General features: G+C 37.8%; 1 pseudogene; it reads right to left on the minus strand.

The window, feature by feature from the left end:
* Positions 1–9,484: 9,484 nt before the first annotated feature.
* The window catches only part of LOC147377755 (small ribosomal subunit protein eS4 pseudogene), a 28,297-nt pseudogene continuing 21,464 nt past the window's right edge, over positions 9,485–16,317 (minus strand).

Consider the following 16,317-nt stretch of genomic DNA (forward strand, 5'->3'; position numbering starts at 1 on the left):
GATCTTCGCCTACGCCGTCTCTCCTTCGAATACCCTGGTTCAGCCGGGGCTGGTCCCCGGCAATCTTGTTCTTTTGTCTCCCATCACTCTTGAAACTTGGATACTTAGGTTGAAATACACACCAAAAATATCATTTTTTTTGGTCAAAAATTATCAAATGTCATCAACATTCTGTGGTCCAAAACAATCCATACTTCCTAAGTCTAGCCTGTGCTGTGACAATTGAGCTGATTAGGTTGTACCTTTTTTGTTTCATTTTAATTTGAAAGATGTACTCTTATGATGAAAATGAGATTTCACATTGGATTTAGTTATCCCCCGTTTCCATAGCAACAAATATACACACACTGCACTAAAGGAATACTTTCTGCAAATGTAAGAGATGATTCTTAACCATTTGCTATTTATTTTTATTGATTTCACACTGAGAGTTTTTTTGACCTTGACCTTCATTGCATTAAGTATACTAAAACAACCAAATTGACAATAGTTATCATCTTAGAGATTTTTATCATACTGCTCCTGATCCATAAATATATCATTAAAGTTTAGAAATAAGGCCTAATCATGATGTACAATGTATTTTGTTGTAGTGAATTCATCTTAGATTATTGCCAACAAAATAGTCTTTTTCTAAAATATCAGATCAGGGTTGTTCTTATTCAGAATCATTTCACAAATATGTGATCTTACAGCATGGGTACTGAGACCAGAGAAGACAGTTTCAGTGTACTATTCTGATAAAGTTGATAAAAATATTTTAAAATAATTTAAAATAATATTTATAACATTCAGCCATAAAATTTAACTGCTTTATATTGTATTTCCATATTTTGCTACTTGAGAAATGTTATTACTAGGAAAGAGATTATAATCTAGGAAATTGATTACATTTTGGTCTCTTTACATTTAAAGATTTTTTTTCTTATATATTTCTCTCTGTTCTTCCTAGAAATCCTTGGCTCAGACATTTGCTTACTTTTCCATTAGTAATAACTACAAGTTGTTCAGTTCAGTTCAGTCGCTCAGTCGTGTCCAATTCTTTGCAACCCCATGAACTGCAGCACTCCAGGCCTCCCTATCCATCACCAATTCCCAGAGTCCACCCAAACCCATGTCCATCGAGTTGGTGATGCCATCCAGCCATCTCATCCTCTGTCATCCCCTTCTCCCGCCGTCAATCTTTCCCAGCATCAGGGTCTTTTCCAATAAGTCAGCCCTTCGCATGAGGTGGCCAAAGTATTGGAGTTTCAGCTTCAGCATCAGTCCTTCCAATGAACACCCAGGACTGATCTCCTTTAGGATGGACTGGTTGGATCTCCTTGCAGTCCAAGGGACTCTCAAGAGTCTTCTCCAACATCACAGGTCAAAAGCATCAATTCTTCAGTGCTCAGCCTTCTTTATAGTCCAACTCTCACATCCATACATGAACACTGGAGAAACCATAGCCTTGACTACAAGTTAAGGGTGACAGTAAAGTTAGCATAAGTAAGTGAACACAGAGTTCTAAGTCACATGTTGATGGAACAAAGTATAAATATACAATTGTAAGATAAAAAATTAGATTTTTAATTATTGTATAAACATGTGTGATGTTAATAATACTCTGGGTGCCTGCAAGACCCAGCAACACTTATTTTTAACCTTATGTATTTAAAGTTTTTGGAAAAACATACTGCTACTGCTGCTGCTAAGTCACTTCAGTCATGTCCGACTCTGTGCGACCCCACAGACGGCAGCCCACCAGGCTCCCCCGTCCCTGGGATTCTCCAGGCAAGAACACTGGAGTGGGTTGCCATTTCCTTCTCCAATGCAGGAAAGTGAAAAGGGAAAGTGAAGTCGCTTAGTCGTGTCCGACTCCTAGCGACCCCATGGACTGCAGCCCACCAGGCCCCTCCATCCATGGGATTTGCCAGGCAAGAGTACTGGAGTGGGTTGCCATTGCCTTCTCTGGGAAAAATATACTAGTTTTTGTAAATAAAATTTTTGAAAAAAATAGTTTTAGATTTATGTAAAACTTGTAAAGATAATACAGAGTTTCCACATACTTTGTACCCAGAGTTTCCTATTATTAGCATGTTGTAACAGTATTAGATATTGTCCCAGTTAATGAACCAATGTTGATACATTACTATTCACTAAAGTTAATACTGTTTTCAGATTTCACTAATGTTTACCTTATGGCCTTTTTCTGTTAACAGAATCCCATTCACAGTACATTATATTTAGTCATCAAAATCATATCTCCTATGCTTTCTTTCATTGTGAAAATTTCTGGGATTTTCCTTGTTTTTGATGATCTTGACAGTTTTTGAAGAATACTGATCAGTTATTTTATAGAATGTTCCATGGTTGGGATTTGTCTGCTGTTGTGTTTTGAGGAAAAGACCACTTGAAGATTTCTCCATTGTAAAATTGGTATTTTATCCCCTTTCAATACTGCAGTCTTTGGAGGGAAGTCATCATGTTAAGCCCATATTCAAGGAGTGGCGAGGACAGAGTATCCACAAAAATTATTTAGAACTCCTCTGCATGAGAATTTTTTCTAATTCATTTATTTTTCCCTATTAGTTAAATATTCAGGCTAGGCTTTTGGTTATTTACTTTTACACTGGCTACAATCCAACACTAATTTATTTATTTCACTAAAATTGTTCTGTCATCAGCCATTGGGAATTCTTTCCAATGGTTCCTGTGTCCCTTTGACATATCTCCATTCAGCTTTTTTTTTAGCACTTCACACATTTTGCCACTGTAGCATGTTCCAGGTTAGATGTTATAGATCTAATGTTATAGGAAGACTTAGCACTAGAATCATTTTCTAGAGAATATATTAGAAACAAAGACACCTATGTGTGCTCCATGCTGAGGAGACATAGCTGCTTATGCTGCTGCTACTGCTAAGTTGCATCAGTTTTGTCCGACTCTGTGTGACCCCATAGACGGCACCCAACAGGCTCCTCCGTCCCTGGGATTCTCCAGGCAAGAATACTGAGTGGGTTGCCATTTCCTTCTCCTAGCTGCTTCTAGGGCTCCTTAATTGAAATAGCAAAGAAATGTATGTATGTATATTAATCTCTGGACTTACAAATATCTATACATATTTTAATATCTATTTATCTATATTTGTATTAGGCAACCCACGTGCTCAGTGGTTAAGAATCTGCCTGCCCAAGCAAGAGACACAAAGAGATGTGGATTTGATTCCTGGGTCAGGAAGATCCTCTGGAGAAGGAAATGACAACCCACTCCAATATTCTTGCTAGAAAATACCATGGGCAGAGGAGCCTGGAAGGCTACAGTCCATGGAGTCACAAAGAGTAGGACACAGTTGAATGATGGAGCCCTCACACATACACACACACACACACACACACATATTTGTATTAAGTTAAACATATTTATGAAATGTTCCCTTGGTATCTCTAATTTTCTTGAAGAGATCTCTAGTCTTTCCCATTCTGTTGTTTTCCTCTATTTCTTTGCATTGATCACTGAGGAAGGCTTTCTTATCACTGCTTGCTATTCTTTGGAACTCTGCATTCAGATGCTTATATCTTTCCTTTTCTCCTTTGCTTTTCACTTCTCTTCCTTTCACAGCTATTTGTAAGGCCTCCTCAGACAGCCATTTTGTTTTTTTTGCATTTCTTTTCCATGGGGATGGTCTTGATCTCTGTCTCCTGGACAATGTCATGAACCTCCGTCCATAGCTCATCAGGCATTCTATCTATCAGATCTAGGTCCTTAAATCTATTTCTCACTTCCACTGTATAGTCATAAGGGATTTGATTTAGATCATACCTGAACGGTCTAGTGGTTTTCCCTACTTTCTTCAATTTAAGTCTAAATTTGGCAATAAGGAGTTCATGATCTGAGCCACAGTCAGCTCCTGGTCTTGTTTTTGTTGACTGTATACAGCTTCTCAGTCTTTGGCTGCAAAAAATATAATCAATCTGATTTCGGTGTTGACCATTGATACCAAGGGAACATTTCATGTAAAGATGGGCTCGATAAAGGACAGAAATGGTATGGACCTAACAGAAGCAATAGATATTAAGAAGAGGTGGCAAGAATACACAGAAGAACTGTACAAAAAAGATCTTCATGACCAAGATAATCACGAGGGTGTGATCACTCACTTAGAGCCAGACATCCTGGAATGTGAAATCAAGTGGGCCTTAGAAAGCATCACTACAAACAAAGCTAATGGAGATGATGGAATTCCAGTGGAGCTATTTGAAATCCTGACAGATGATGCTGTGAAAGTGCTGCACTCAATATGCCAGCAAATTTGGAAAACTCACCAGTGGCCACAGGACTGGAAAAGGTCAGTTTTCATTCCAAACCCAAAGAAAGGCAATGCCAAAGAATGCTCAAACTACCACACAATTGCACTCATCTCACATGCTAGTAAAGTAGTGCTCAAAATTCTCTAAGCAAGGCTTCAGCAATACATGAACTGTGAACTTCCAGATGTTCAAGCTGGTTTTAGAAAAGGCAGAGGAACCAGAGATCAAATTGCCAACATCTGCTGGATCATCAAAAAAGCAAAAGAGTTCCAGAAAAACATCTACTTCTGCTTTATTGACTATGCCAAAGCTTTTGACTATGTGGGTCACAATAAACTGTGGAAAATTCTGAAAGAGATGGGAATACCAGACCACCTGACCTGCCTCTTGAGAAACCTATATGCAGGTCAGGAAGCAACAGTTAGGACTGGACATGGAACAACAGACTGGTTCCAAATAGGAAAAGGAGTACCTCAAGGCTATATATTGTCACCCTGCTTATTTAACTTACATGCAGAGTACATCATGAGAAACGCTGGGCTGGAAGAAGCAAAAGCTGGAATCAAGATTACCGGGAGAAATATCAATACACTCAGATATGCAGATGACACCACACTTATGGCAGAAAGTGAAGAGGAACTAAAAAGCATCTGATGAAAGTCAAAGTGGAGAGTGAAAAAGTTGGCTTAAAGCTCAACATTCAGAAAACGAAGATCATGGCATCTGGTCCCATCACTTCATGGCAAATAGATGGGGAAACAGTGTCAGACTTTATTTTTTTGGGCTCCAAAATCACTGCAGATGGTGACTGCAGCCATGAAATTAAAAGACGCTTGCTCCTTGGAAGAAAAATTATGACTAAACTAGATAGCATATTGAAAAGCAGAGACATTACTTTGCCAACAAAGGTCCATCTAGTCAGTTCAGTTCAGTTCAGTCGCTCAGTCATGTCCGACTCTTTGCGACCCCATGAATCCGCACGCCAGGCCTCCCTGTCCATCACCATGTAGGGATGTGAGAGTTGGACTGTGAAGAAAGCTGAGTGCCGAAGAGTTGATGCTTTTGAACTGTGGTGTTGGAGAAGACTCTTGAGAGTCCCTTGGACTGCAAGGAGATCCAACCAGTCCATTCTGAAGGAGATCAGCCCTGGGATTTCTTTGGAGGGAATGATGCTGAAGCTGAAACTCCAGTACTTTGGCCACCTCATGCGAAGAGTTGACTCATTGGAAAAGACTCTATGCTGGGAGGGATTGGGGGCAGGAGGAGAAGGGGACGACAGAGGATGAGATGGCTGGATGGCATCAATGACTTGATGGACGTGAGTCTCAGTGAACTCCGGGAGTTGGTGATGGACAGGGAGGCCTGATGTGTTGCGATTCATGGGGTCACAAAGAGTTGGACATGACTGAGTGACAGAACTCAACTGAACCGAAATATATTTATTCCAGGGGCTTCCCCAGTGGCTCAGTGGTAGAAAATCCACCTGCAATGCAGGGGACACAAGAGATGAGGGTTCGATCTCTGCATCAGGACGATCCCCTGAAGGAGGGCATGACAACCCACTCCAGCTCTCTTGTTGGGAAAATCCCATGCACAAAGGAGCCTAAAGGGTTATGGTCAATAAGGTTGCAAAGAGTTGGACACAACTGAAGTGACTGAGCACACAGCACATATTTATGCTGAATTTCCAACTCTAATCCATTACCAGACTATTCATTCTAACTCCCTCCTTGCTCATCTATAATTTCCTACTCCAGCATGAGAATATTGACTTTCATCACCTAGTTAACTGCTCAGTTCCAGTACACATGTGGAGTTTTTCAAAATAGTTAACTGATTCCCTCATAAGAAACAATCTTATCAAATGCAGTTTAGTATATACAGTTTCTTTTGTCTTTTACATTCTTCCATTGTTTCCAAAATTACTTAGTACCTTCCCTGCAAACATCTTCAAAGAAGTTATTTAATGCATTAGTAATTTGGAGTATAATTCCATACTTTTGTCTCTATCTGCCTTAATCTACAAAGTAATGTTTTATATATGCACATATTAAGATTCATTGTTTTTGCTATAAAGTCCTGTGATTTTTTGGCAAATCCTTTATGTCCATAAATATGCTATCAAATAGAATAGTTTCAATGCCCTAAAAAGCCCCACATGCTTTACTTATTTAACTTTTTATTGTCCCCAGGCCCCTGGGAACCATTGATATTTTTATTAATTTTATAGTTTATATTTTCTAGAATGTCATAAATGGAGTCATATATTAAACAAGCCTTTCAGATTGATTTCTTTACCTTAGCAATATACTTTTAAGATTCATTCATGCTTTTTTGTGTCTTGCCGAATAATATTTCATTGTTTGGATATACCACAGTTTGTTTATCCATTCACTTATTAAAAGATATTTTAAATAAAATGGTGATAAACTTGTGTGTGTAGGATTTTGTGTGAACATAACTTTTTAAATCGGTTGGGTAAATACGTAGGATCACAGCTGCTGTATATGGTGAATGGTGAAACCATCTGCAGAGCTCACTGTGCTGTTTTACATACTACCAGAAACGAGTGAGCGTTCCTGTTTCTCTACATCCTTGCAAGTAACTTTTATTGTCAAGTTTTGAATTCAAGCCATTCCAAAACTTGTATCTCATTGTTATAATTTCATTTCCCTAACGACAAATGATATTGAACATTTTTTCATAGACTTTTAAACTGTGTATTTTCTTTAGGGAAGTGTCTGTTCGGATTATTTTGCCCATTTCCTAAGTTGGATTGTGTGTTTTCCGATTGTTGAAATAGAGTTCTTTACATATTTTGGTTACAAGTCATTGCTCAGGTATATATTTTGCTAGTAGTCTTTCCTAGGTTGTGATTACTTATCATCTCATTCTCATATAGTGTTTTTCACAGATGCAAATTAAATTTAATAAGCTACAAATTATCGGTCATTTTTATTTCATCGATGGTAGTTTTGTGTTGTATCTAAAAACATGTCACGAAACACAAGGCCATCTAGATTTTATGTTTTCTTCTAAAAATTATAAGTCAGTCAGTCAGTCTAAAAATTGTAGTTTTTCCATTTATGTCTTCCATAAATTTTCAGTTAATTTTTTCTATAACATGCAAGAGATGTACCTAAGGTTTTTCCTTTTATTAGAAAGATATGACTTCCAATAGTTCTAGCAACCATTCGATGAAAATACTATCCTTTCTCTATTGAATTGCTTTTACATCTTTGTCAAAAATGATTTGAATATACTTGTTGAGTTTTAAATGTTGGTTGTTTCACCAATACTACTTTCTAGATTATTATAGCTTTATAATATATTTAAAGTGAATAGTATAAATTCTCCAACTTTGTTCTCATTTTTTAATATTCTACGTTATTCCAAGTTGTTTGCTGTTACATATAATTTTCAGAATCATTTTGTTGATATCTATAAAATAGCTTGCAGGGACTTTGATCAAAATTGCAATCATTGTATAGATCAAGGTGGGAAGAATTAACATCTTAATAATATTGAGCCTTCCAATTCATGAACATGAATTTATGATTGCTCTTGTCAATGTTTTATAGTTTTCTGAAAATATATTTTGCCCAAATTTGGATATATTTATATCTAAGTATTTCATTTTGGGCAATATTGTAAAGGTGCTTTTTTTTTTTAATTTTAAGCTTTATTTGTTCAATGCCTGTATACAGGGAAACTTTTCCGTAGTCTCCTTTGCTATACTTGTTTATTAACTCATGGAGTATTTTTTGCAGATTCTTTGAATTTTTCTACATAGACAATTTTGTTTTTGATGAAGAAAAGCAGTTTCATTTCTTTCTTTAGAATCAGTATATATTTAGGTCCAGGGCTTCCAGTATGATACATGAATACATGTATAACTGATCATGACAGCAATAAATGTAATGATCTAACCCCAAAGGTGAGAACTTAAGTGTTATTGTCAGTGGCAACATTGAGGCAACATCGCAAACATATCATTAGTGCCCTTAAGGAAACACAGTAATGTGCTAAAGCTACTCAACACCATAGGATCAATGGTGTAAGTTTAAGACTTTGAAATTTCAAGGAAATTTAGAGTTAATTTCACCATCAGAAAAAGTTAAATTTATTATACAGATGACAGATATACAGCAAGTGATGGCCAATAACTCACTGATTGGACACACTTCTGCCTATTTCTACCTCTGTCACTGGCAACTGGGTCACTAAGGCTGATAAAAGAGTCATTTTGAGCAACAGTTAGATGTTACACTAATTGGACATACTTTAGCAACTAACTATATGATGCAGTATTATCGTTAATTAAGTACAAAGACTCCACAGATTTTGTCACCTTGAGATAATTTCACCTAATGCTCTGCTTGATAATCAGTTTCCTGTTGTTCTCTTTGGCAAGAGTGAGGTGAATATCTTTTTCTTGGGCAAAAGAAATCCATGGTGTGTTGTCTCTGTAAATAACAAAAATGTTGGACAGCTGGGTGTAAAAGCTGCTGACATTGGCATTTTTGACACGAACCACACCAAAAGAACCAAATTCTTGGTCACACCAATTCTTCCTAAGTTAGCACCTCCAGTCACTTTCAGATCAGATCAGATCAGATCAGTCGCTCAGTCGTGTCCGACTCTTTGCGACCCCATGAATCACAGCACACCAGGCCTCCCTGTCCATCACCAACTCCCGGAATTCACTCAGACTCACGTCCATCGAGTCAGTGATGCCATCCAGCCATCTCATCCTCTGTCATCCCCTTCTCCTCCTGCCCCCAATCCCTCCCAGCATCAGAGTCTTTTCCAGTGAGTTGGCTCTTCGCATGAGATGTCCAAGGTACTGGAGTTTCAGCTTTAGCATCATTCCTTCCAAAGAAATCCCAGGGCTGATTTCCTTCAGAATGGACTGGTTGGATCTCCTTGCAGTCCAAGGGACTCTCAAGAGTCTTCTCCAACACCACACTTCAAAAGCATCAATTCTTCGGCACTCAGCCTTCTTCACAGTCCAACTCTCACATCCATACATGACCACAGGAAAAACCATAGCCTTGACTAGACGAACCTTTGTAGGCAAAGTAATGTCTCTGCTTTTCAATAAGCTATCTAGGTTGGTCATAACTTTCCTTCCAAGGAGTAAGCACCTTTTAATTTCATGGCTGCAGTCACCATCTGCAGTGATTTACCCAGTGTCAAATGATGAAATCGATAATCTTTCCTGTCTCTAAATCAATCTGAATGGTTTCATTGATCTTGCTGAGGGGATCAGGGGATCAGATGGTATGAACATCATGAGTCACCAGATGTGGGATCCTGTTTGAGCCAGTAGAGTTCTTCCTCATATTGTACAACTTATACTTGGCTTACTTAGGTCTGTGAAAATGAACAGCAAAGTAACCCTTGGTGATGTGTTGTTGCTGTGTGTCACATCCTATTCTTTGCAACACTATGGACTATAGCATATCAGACTTCCCTGTTCTTCACTATCTCCCAGAGCTCAAACTCATTGTCCATTGAACTGATGATGTCATCCAACCATCTCATCCTCTGTCACCCCCTTCTCTTCCTGCCATCAATCTTTCCCAGAATCAGGGACTTTTCCAATTAACTGGCTCTTCATGACAATGAAAAACAAAGTAACCCTTGGCAATGTAGAATAGACCAAAATTCTCTCCGGTCTTATCAATATTGATGATGTCCATAAATCCAGCAAGGTAAGTTATACCTGTTTAAACCTTGCCATAAATCTTAATAAATAGCTGCATGTAGATCTTCTTTAGTTCATCTCCAGCCAGGCCGTATTTAAGGGTGCTCGTTAGGAAACTGATGAGGAAGAGATATTCTCTGTTCGTGGGAATCAGTCAGTGGAGGAGGAGCAAACACACTGGTCAGCCTACCCAGCTTCTGGTCTTTTGAAGCTGATACATGCCTCAGGTGAGTGGGACTACAAGCCTCAGTTGCTCTAGGCACAAAAAAAGCCAACTTGTTTGTTTTTTGTTACAAGGATAGCTTTAGCTCTCTATTTGCTGGGTGGTCAAATTGACTTCAAAATCCTAACAGTTTAATCTCCACACATTTTAAGGTTAAAGATGTAATAAAAATACCTTGGTGGTGCATACTATATTTATATGTACTTTTAAAAATTGAACTCAATAGAAGCTCTAGGTAAATTATTCCAAAAATGGAGCTTATTGGAAAAATAGAATCCAAGAAATAGCTAAAAATTCATTAGGTCTCAGAGAGGAAAAGAACTTGGATCTCACTCAAGATCCAGGTAGCAGAAATTAATGGATAATCTCTTCAGGTCTCCACTTCCGAGAATAAATTTCATCCATTTTTTTCCTTCATTCCTGAGCTACTTAGATGAAGATTCAGACTGTCAGTGAAGAGAAGACCAACCCTTTGTATTCATGCATTCCTCAAGTTCAACCAACACTGAATCAAACATATTTGGAAAAAAAATTCTAGAAAAGCCAAAAAGCAAAACTTGAATTTTCTGTACACCAGTAGCTATTTATATAGAATTTACATTGTACTGGTCATTATAAATTGGTTTCCCAGGTGGCTCAGTGGTCAAGAATCTGCCTGCCTGGCAAGGGGCCCAGGTTTGATTCCTGGGTCGGGAAGATTCCTGGGAGAAGGAAATGGCAACCCACTCCAGTATTCTTGCCTGGAGAATTCCGTGGACAGAGGAGTCTGGCAGGCTACAGTCCATGTAGTCACAAAGAGTCGGACACAACTGAGCAACTAACCCTAACCCTAAGCATCTATGGGTTTCAGTATCTGACAATTCCCTGCACCAAACTATGATTAATTAGAATTTATGAATGGGAAAAATAGACTTTTTAATGATAGGAGTAAAATTATGGGGCCTCTCTGTTTTAGCAATCAGCTTTCTTTTAAATAATATAAATGCACACAAAATAGTGTTGCTATGGGACTTACATGAAATAAAGCATTTGTTGTTATTTTAGTCACAAAGTTGTTTCCAACACTTTTGCAACCCTATGGACTGTAACTCCTCTGTCCATGGGATTCTCCAGGCAAGAATACTGAAGTGGGTTGCCATTTCCTTCTCCAGGGGATCTTCCTGACCCAAGAATTAAACTGATGTCTCCTGCATTGCAGGCAAATTCTTTATCACTGAACCACCAGGGAGCCAGACAAAAAGTTTAATAGAGTTCCCAACACATATTAAGACCTGCAAAAGTTTTAGATATTTTATTTAAAATATTAGTTAGATATTTTATCTAACTAAAATGTCCAGATAGAGACTGGTAATCTAACAATATTAGGGGAAACATATGAAAATTTAAAATAATTCATGTTGGACTTTTGCCCTTTAAACCATTAAACTCATACCATGAGTACTGAATTTTTTTTCCAAGGTGAAACAAAATAGACTAAATATATCTCAAATTCTGGAGAAGGAAATGGCGACCCACTCCAGTACTCTTGCCTGGAAAATTCCATGGATGGAAGAGCCTGGTAGGCTGCGGTCCGTGCGGTCTCACAGAGTCAGACACGACTGAATGACTTCACTTTCTTTCTATAGTTCCTTTTGGAGAAAAAATGGCAGCCCACTCCAGTGTTCTTGCCTGGAGAATCCCTTGGACAGAGGGGCTTGGTGGGCTGCAGTCTATGGGGTTGCAAAAAGTTGGACACAACTAAGCAACTAACACACACACATCTCAAATTAGTAACTTAAATAGTTTCAGGAGCAGCTTGCTAAGGAGATCTAAAACCCAGAATTTTTTGTCAAGAAGTCATAGCTTATTCTGCACTATTTGCCTACAATCTGTGGAAATATTTCACTACCTTTATCCTTTATCATCTGATTTTAGAACACTGGAGAGAAGGATGTCTGGTCAGAATGTTGGCTTGGGTTGAATGATCCATTTTCATAACGTGTGCAAAAAAACTAGACTCTAAAGGGGCAAGCACTGTTCCAAGGTGAACAGTATGAATTTCTAGTCGAAGTTCCATGTCCGAGAAAACTGTTTAATTTTTTAAAAAATATACTAGAACTTAACGTAATTCTGCTTAAGGTGTAAAATTTGGAATAAAAACATGATCTCAATCTTGCATCACTTGTGTGGATTTATTAGTTTTATTCTCTCAGAAACCTCATAAGTGGGCCCAAAGCATAAATTTTAAGTACTTAATTAGACCAGTGTGTGGCCATAATCAAACTGGGAGCTACTAATATGAAAGCATATAAATTATCTAACCAAAATTATGATATTTTGAATTTTCTATGCTTCCAAGCTTCCTCATACTAGCAAAATTAGGGTGCCTATCACTTTTCATTCTACTTGAGTCTGCAAGTGTCTTGAAAACAAGATTGTGGTTTGTTTATTAATCTATTACCAGATAGCATCCAAAACTTGAAAAAAAAAAAGTTTATCTAACTTAATATTTTTAGCTTTAATAAGATAAAGACAATAACTTTGTTCATAATAATTCTGTTGAATGGTAAGACTGAACATAAAGCTCCTTATGAAAAATGATATTTATTCTCATTTTTTTAGAGTCAATACTGCCTGGCTAAGGTAGACCTGGAAATGAAGGATCTTGCTTGTCAACACTATTTACTTCTCCATATTGTCTTTTTGCCTAAAATTAAAAGGACTATCAAAAAATACTGAACTGTCTCTATTTGTAGTAAGTTACTGATACTATAAATCTAGTGACATTGATACAAGCAAGAGTTACCAAATCCTAACGTGTACTTTAATCTAGATAACAACAACAATAACAACAAAAAGCCTTTTTAAAATATCTTTTAGTAAACTCACAGTCTTTTATACAAGGCAGAATTATAGACTTAATGTACTTTATGAGGTTCACCTAGAACATGACTTTAAAGTCTCCAAGGATACTGTGTTCTCTGCAAGGTCACGGTGACATGGACAAAGCAGCCTGAAAGACTAATGGAGAAATCTACTGTACCTCTGTACAGATCCCCCTATGCAGACAGCTGGATGTGACACTGGAACGAAAAACAAAAGCAGTTTCTGATTAGATACAATTAAAATATTTGTTTTGTGTCAGGTACAAACCATTGCCCCCTTATCCTCCACCTAGTTCTGCTTCTTTTAGGACTAGATGAGGTTTAGTTTTTGTGTTTATAAAGCTCATAATAAAAAAATTTAAGCCTTGTGTCCCAATTTTCTGGATAACCAAACAAACAAGAAAACAAACAGGAAATTATATAGTCAAAATTATTGGAGCTCTCTGCTAACTATTTGATTATGTTCATTCTAAAGAAAGTATGTTAAAAAGTTATTCATCATTCTCAATGCTAATTTGCACTGAAATGATGGGTGACTGTTACATTTATGCATTCATATTATACTGAATGAGTCAGTTCTCTCAGCTTGCAATTTAAGCAAATGGTAAAGACTTCCTCACCGGGCTTCCTTGGTGGCTTAGTGATAAAGAACCTGCCTGCCAATGCAGGAGACGCAAGTTCAACCCCTGGCTCGAGAGGATTCCCTGAAGAAGGAGATGGCAACCCACTCCTGTATTCTGGCCTGGGAAAGCCCATGGACAGGCTCCAAATACTGGATCCTGGTGGGCTACAGTCCACAGTGTGGCAAAGAGTCAGACATGACTTAGCGACTAAACAACAACAAAGAACCTCCCTGATGGTGGGCATGGGTTTCTTGAGTATCTTCCAAGCCCCATCTTTAGTCTATCCTTTCTCACAGGATTTCAGATCTTTAAATCTTCATGCAGTACGGTTTTCTGAAATCTGGATCCCAAAATTTCAGCTTGAAATTACTAAAATTGATTTTTACATTTCTGCCCTTATACATATAGGAATGTACACATGTGGTCAAATCATACATACATTTTCGATACAGTGTTTTTTGTTTATCTTCTAGACTTTCTTCCTCCTCCCTCTCCATTCAGTTCAGTTCAGTTCAGTCACTCAGTCACATCTGACTCTTTGCGTCCCCATGGACTGCAGCGCATCAGGCTTCTCTGTCCATCACTAACTCCCGGAGCCTGCTCAAAGTCACGTCCATCGAGTAGGTGATAACATCCAACCATCTCATCCTCTGTTGTCCCCTTCTCCTCCTGCCTCCAATCTTTCCCAGCATCAGAGTCTTTTCCAATGAATAGGCTCTTCACATCAGGTGGCCGAAGTATTGGAGTTTCAGCTTCAGCGTCAGTCCTTTCGATGAATATTCAGGACTGATTTCCTTTAGGATGGACTGGTTGGATCTCCTTGTAGTCCAAGGGACTCTCAAGAGTCTTCTCCAGCACCACAGTTCAAAAGCATCAATTCTTCAGCCTTCTTTTTGGTCCAACCTTCATATCCATACAACTACTGGAAAAACCATAGCTTTGACCATATTATGCTCATTACCTACACCATAGTTTGGTCTCAGGTCAAACAACAGGGAGGGAACATAGCCCCACTCATCAACCAAAAATTGGATTAAAGATTTACTGAGTATGGCCTCGCCCACCCATCAGAACAAGACCCAGTTTCCCCTACAGTCAGTATCGCCCATAATAAAGCTTCCATAAGCTTCTTATCCTCGTCTGTCAGAGGGTCTGTTACAATCTCTATATTCTAACTGGATATCTAGCCTTGTAAATGGAAGTCATTTTGTTGTTACTATTATTGTAGGTTTCCCTGATGTGGTTGGAGATTATATTATTCTGGTTTCCTTTTATGCCTTTAAAAACTTGTGTAAAAAAAATCTACTTTAACATACCACTTTCTCCACCCTACACGTGCAGGTTTCCCTAATTTATCTGAATGATATACTGCTCCTTTAGGGCTTCCCAGATGGTGCAGTGGTAAAGAATCTGCCTGCCAATGCAGGAGATACAGGAGACTCGGATTGAATATCCGGGCAGAGGAGCTTAGATGCTGCAGTCCATGGGGTTGCAAGGAGTCAGACCAGACTGAGTAACTGAGCATGCACAATTTGTTTGCTTGTCTGGCAAGATTTCTTTCTTTCTCATAGATACTTGTGTATCAGGCATTTTCATTTACCTGTATATAAATATATCTCTGATTTTAAAAAGGTAGTTGTATTTTTAATTTGAGTTTTAAAAATATTAGTATAAATATAGAACTTTTCACATAATTGGACACAAGAAAAATTAAACCCCAGTGAAAATATTTCTCTTTATGGCTTGCCTCTGAGTCAGAATTCCAAAAGTCAATTCCACACAACTAAACACACTGACACTCCTTGGTCTGTAACACATGCCAGGTATGAAGAATGCACTAGAAATGTGAATTAGAAAATATAAAGAGGTAACATTTCCATGTAAGCCTTGGCATTGGCAGAAAGGAAGCAATCAACAAGCCTAAAAATTCTGTTCTCATAAAAATAACTTTCTTATTGTTTTTATTTTGTTTTTACAAAAAAAAATTGTCATCTTAGAGAAGACAACAGTTAAAAACCTCAGCTCCCACTGACCATTTCCAAACATACATTTGTAGGAAAAATGGCAAGTATTTTTACCTTGATCTGCTTTGTGTTTTCAGATAATTATACAATATTGAACACACTATGGAAGTTATTGGAGGGTTAGTTTCATCATATTTAAAGTTAGATATATAGGAACAAGGATTTAATGTGAAATTCATGGACTCAGCTGAGAAAGTTTGGAAAACTAGGATGCATAGTTTATATTTTTCTACGGAGAGACAATTGATAGCTTTCAACTAGTATTCAAACATGCCATGGCTGAAAAATATTTCAGAAATACTATCGATGTATTTGAAACAGTAATATGATGAAATGATTCTATCATTGGCCTATTGGTATATTTGCACTGGTTTTAATAAAGAAAACATATTTACTGTGTGCTACTGTATTCAAAGAGATATTTATTGGGAATGTGTCATGTTTTATGTACTCTACTGAACACTCTACTTACGCTATTTTGTGCAGTCTTCATAGTGGAATAAAGTAGGAGCTAATACCAACCTCATCTAATGAATGACTCATGGATCTAAAGGACTCATGTATCAGAGAATTCACATTACTTT

This window comes from Bos grunniens, chromosome 2 (assembly GCF_055505025.1).
Source record: "Bos grunniens cultivar Pamir isolate PY7600 chromosome 2, Bosgru_T2T1.0, whole genome shotgun sequence".
In the NCBI taxonomy this organism is placed as follows: Eukaryota; Metazoa; Chordata; class Mammalia; order Artiodactyla; family Bovidae; genus Bos; species Bos grunniens.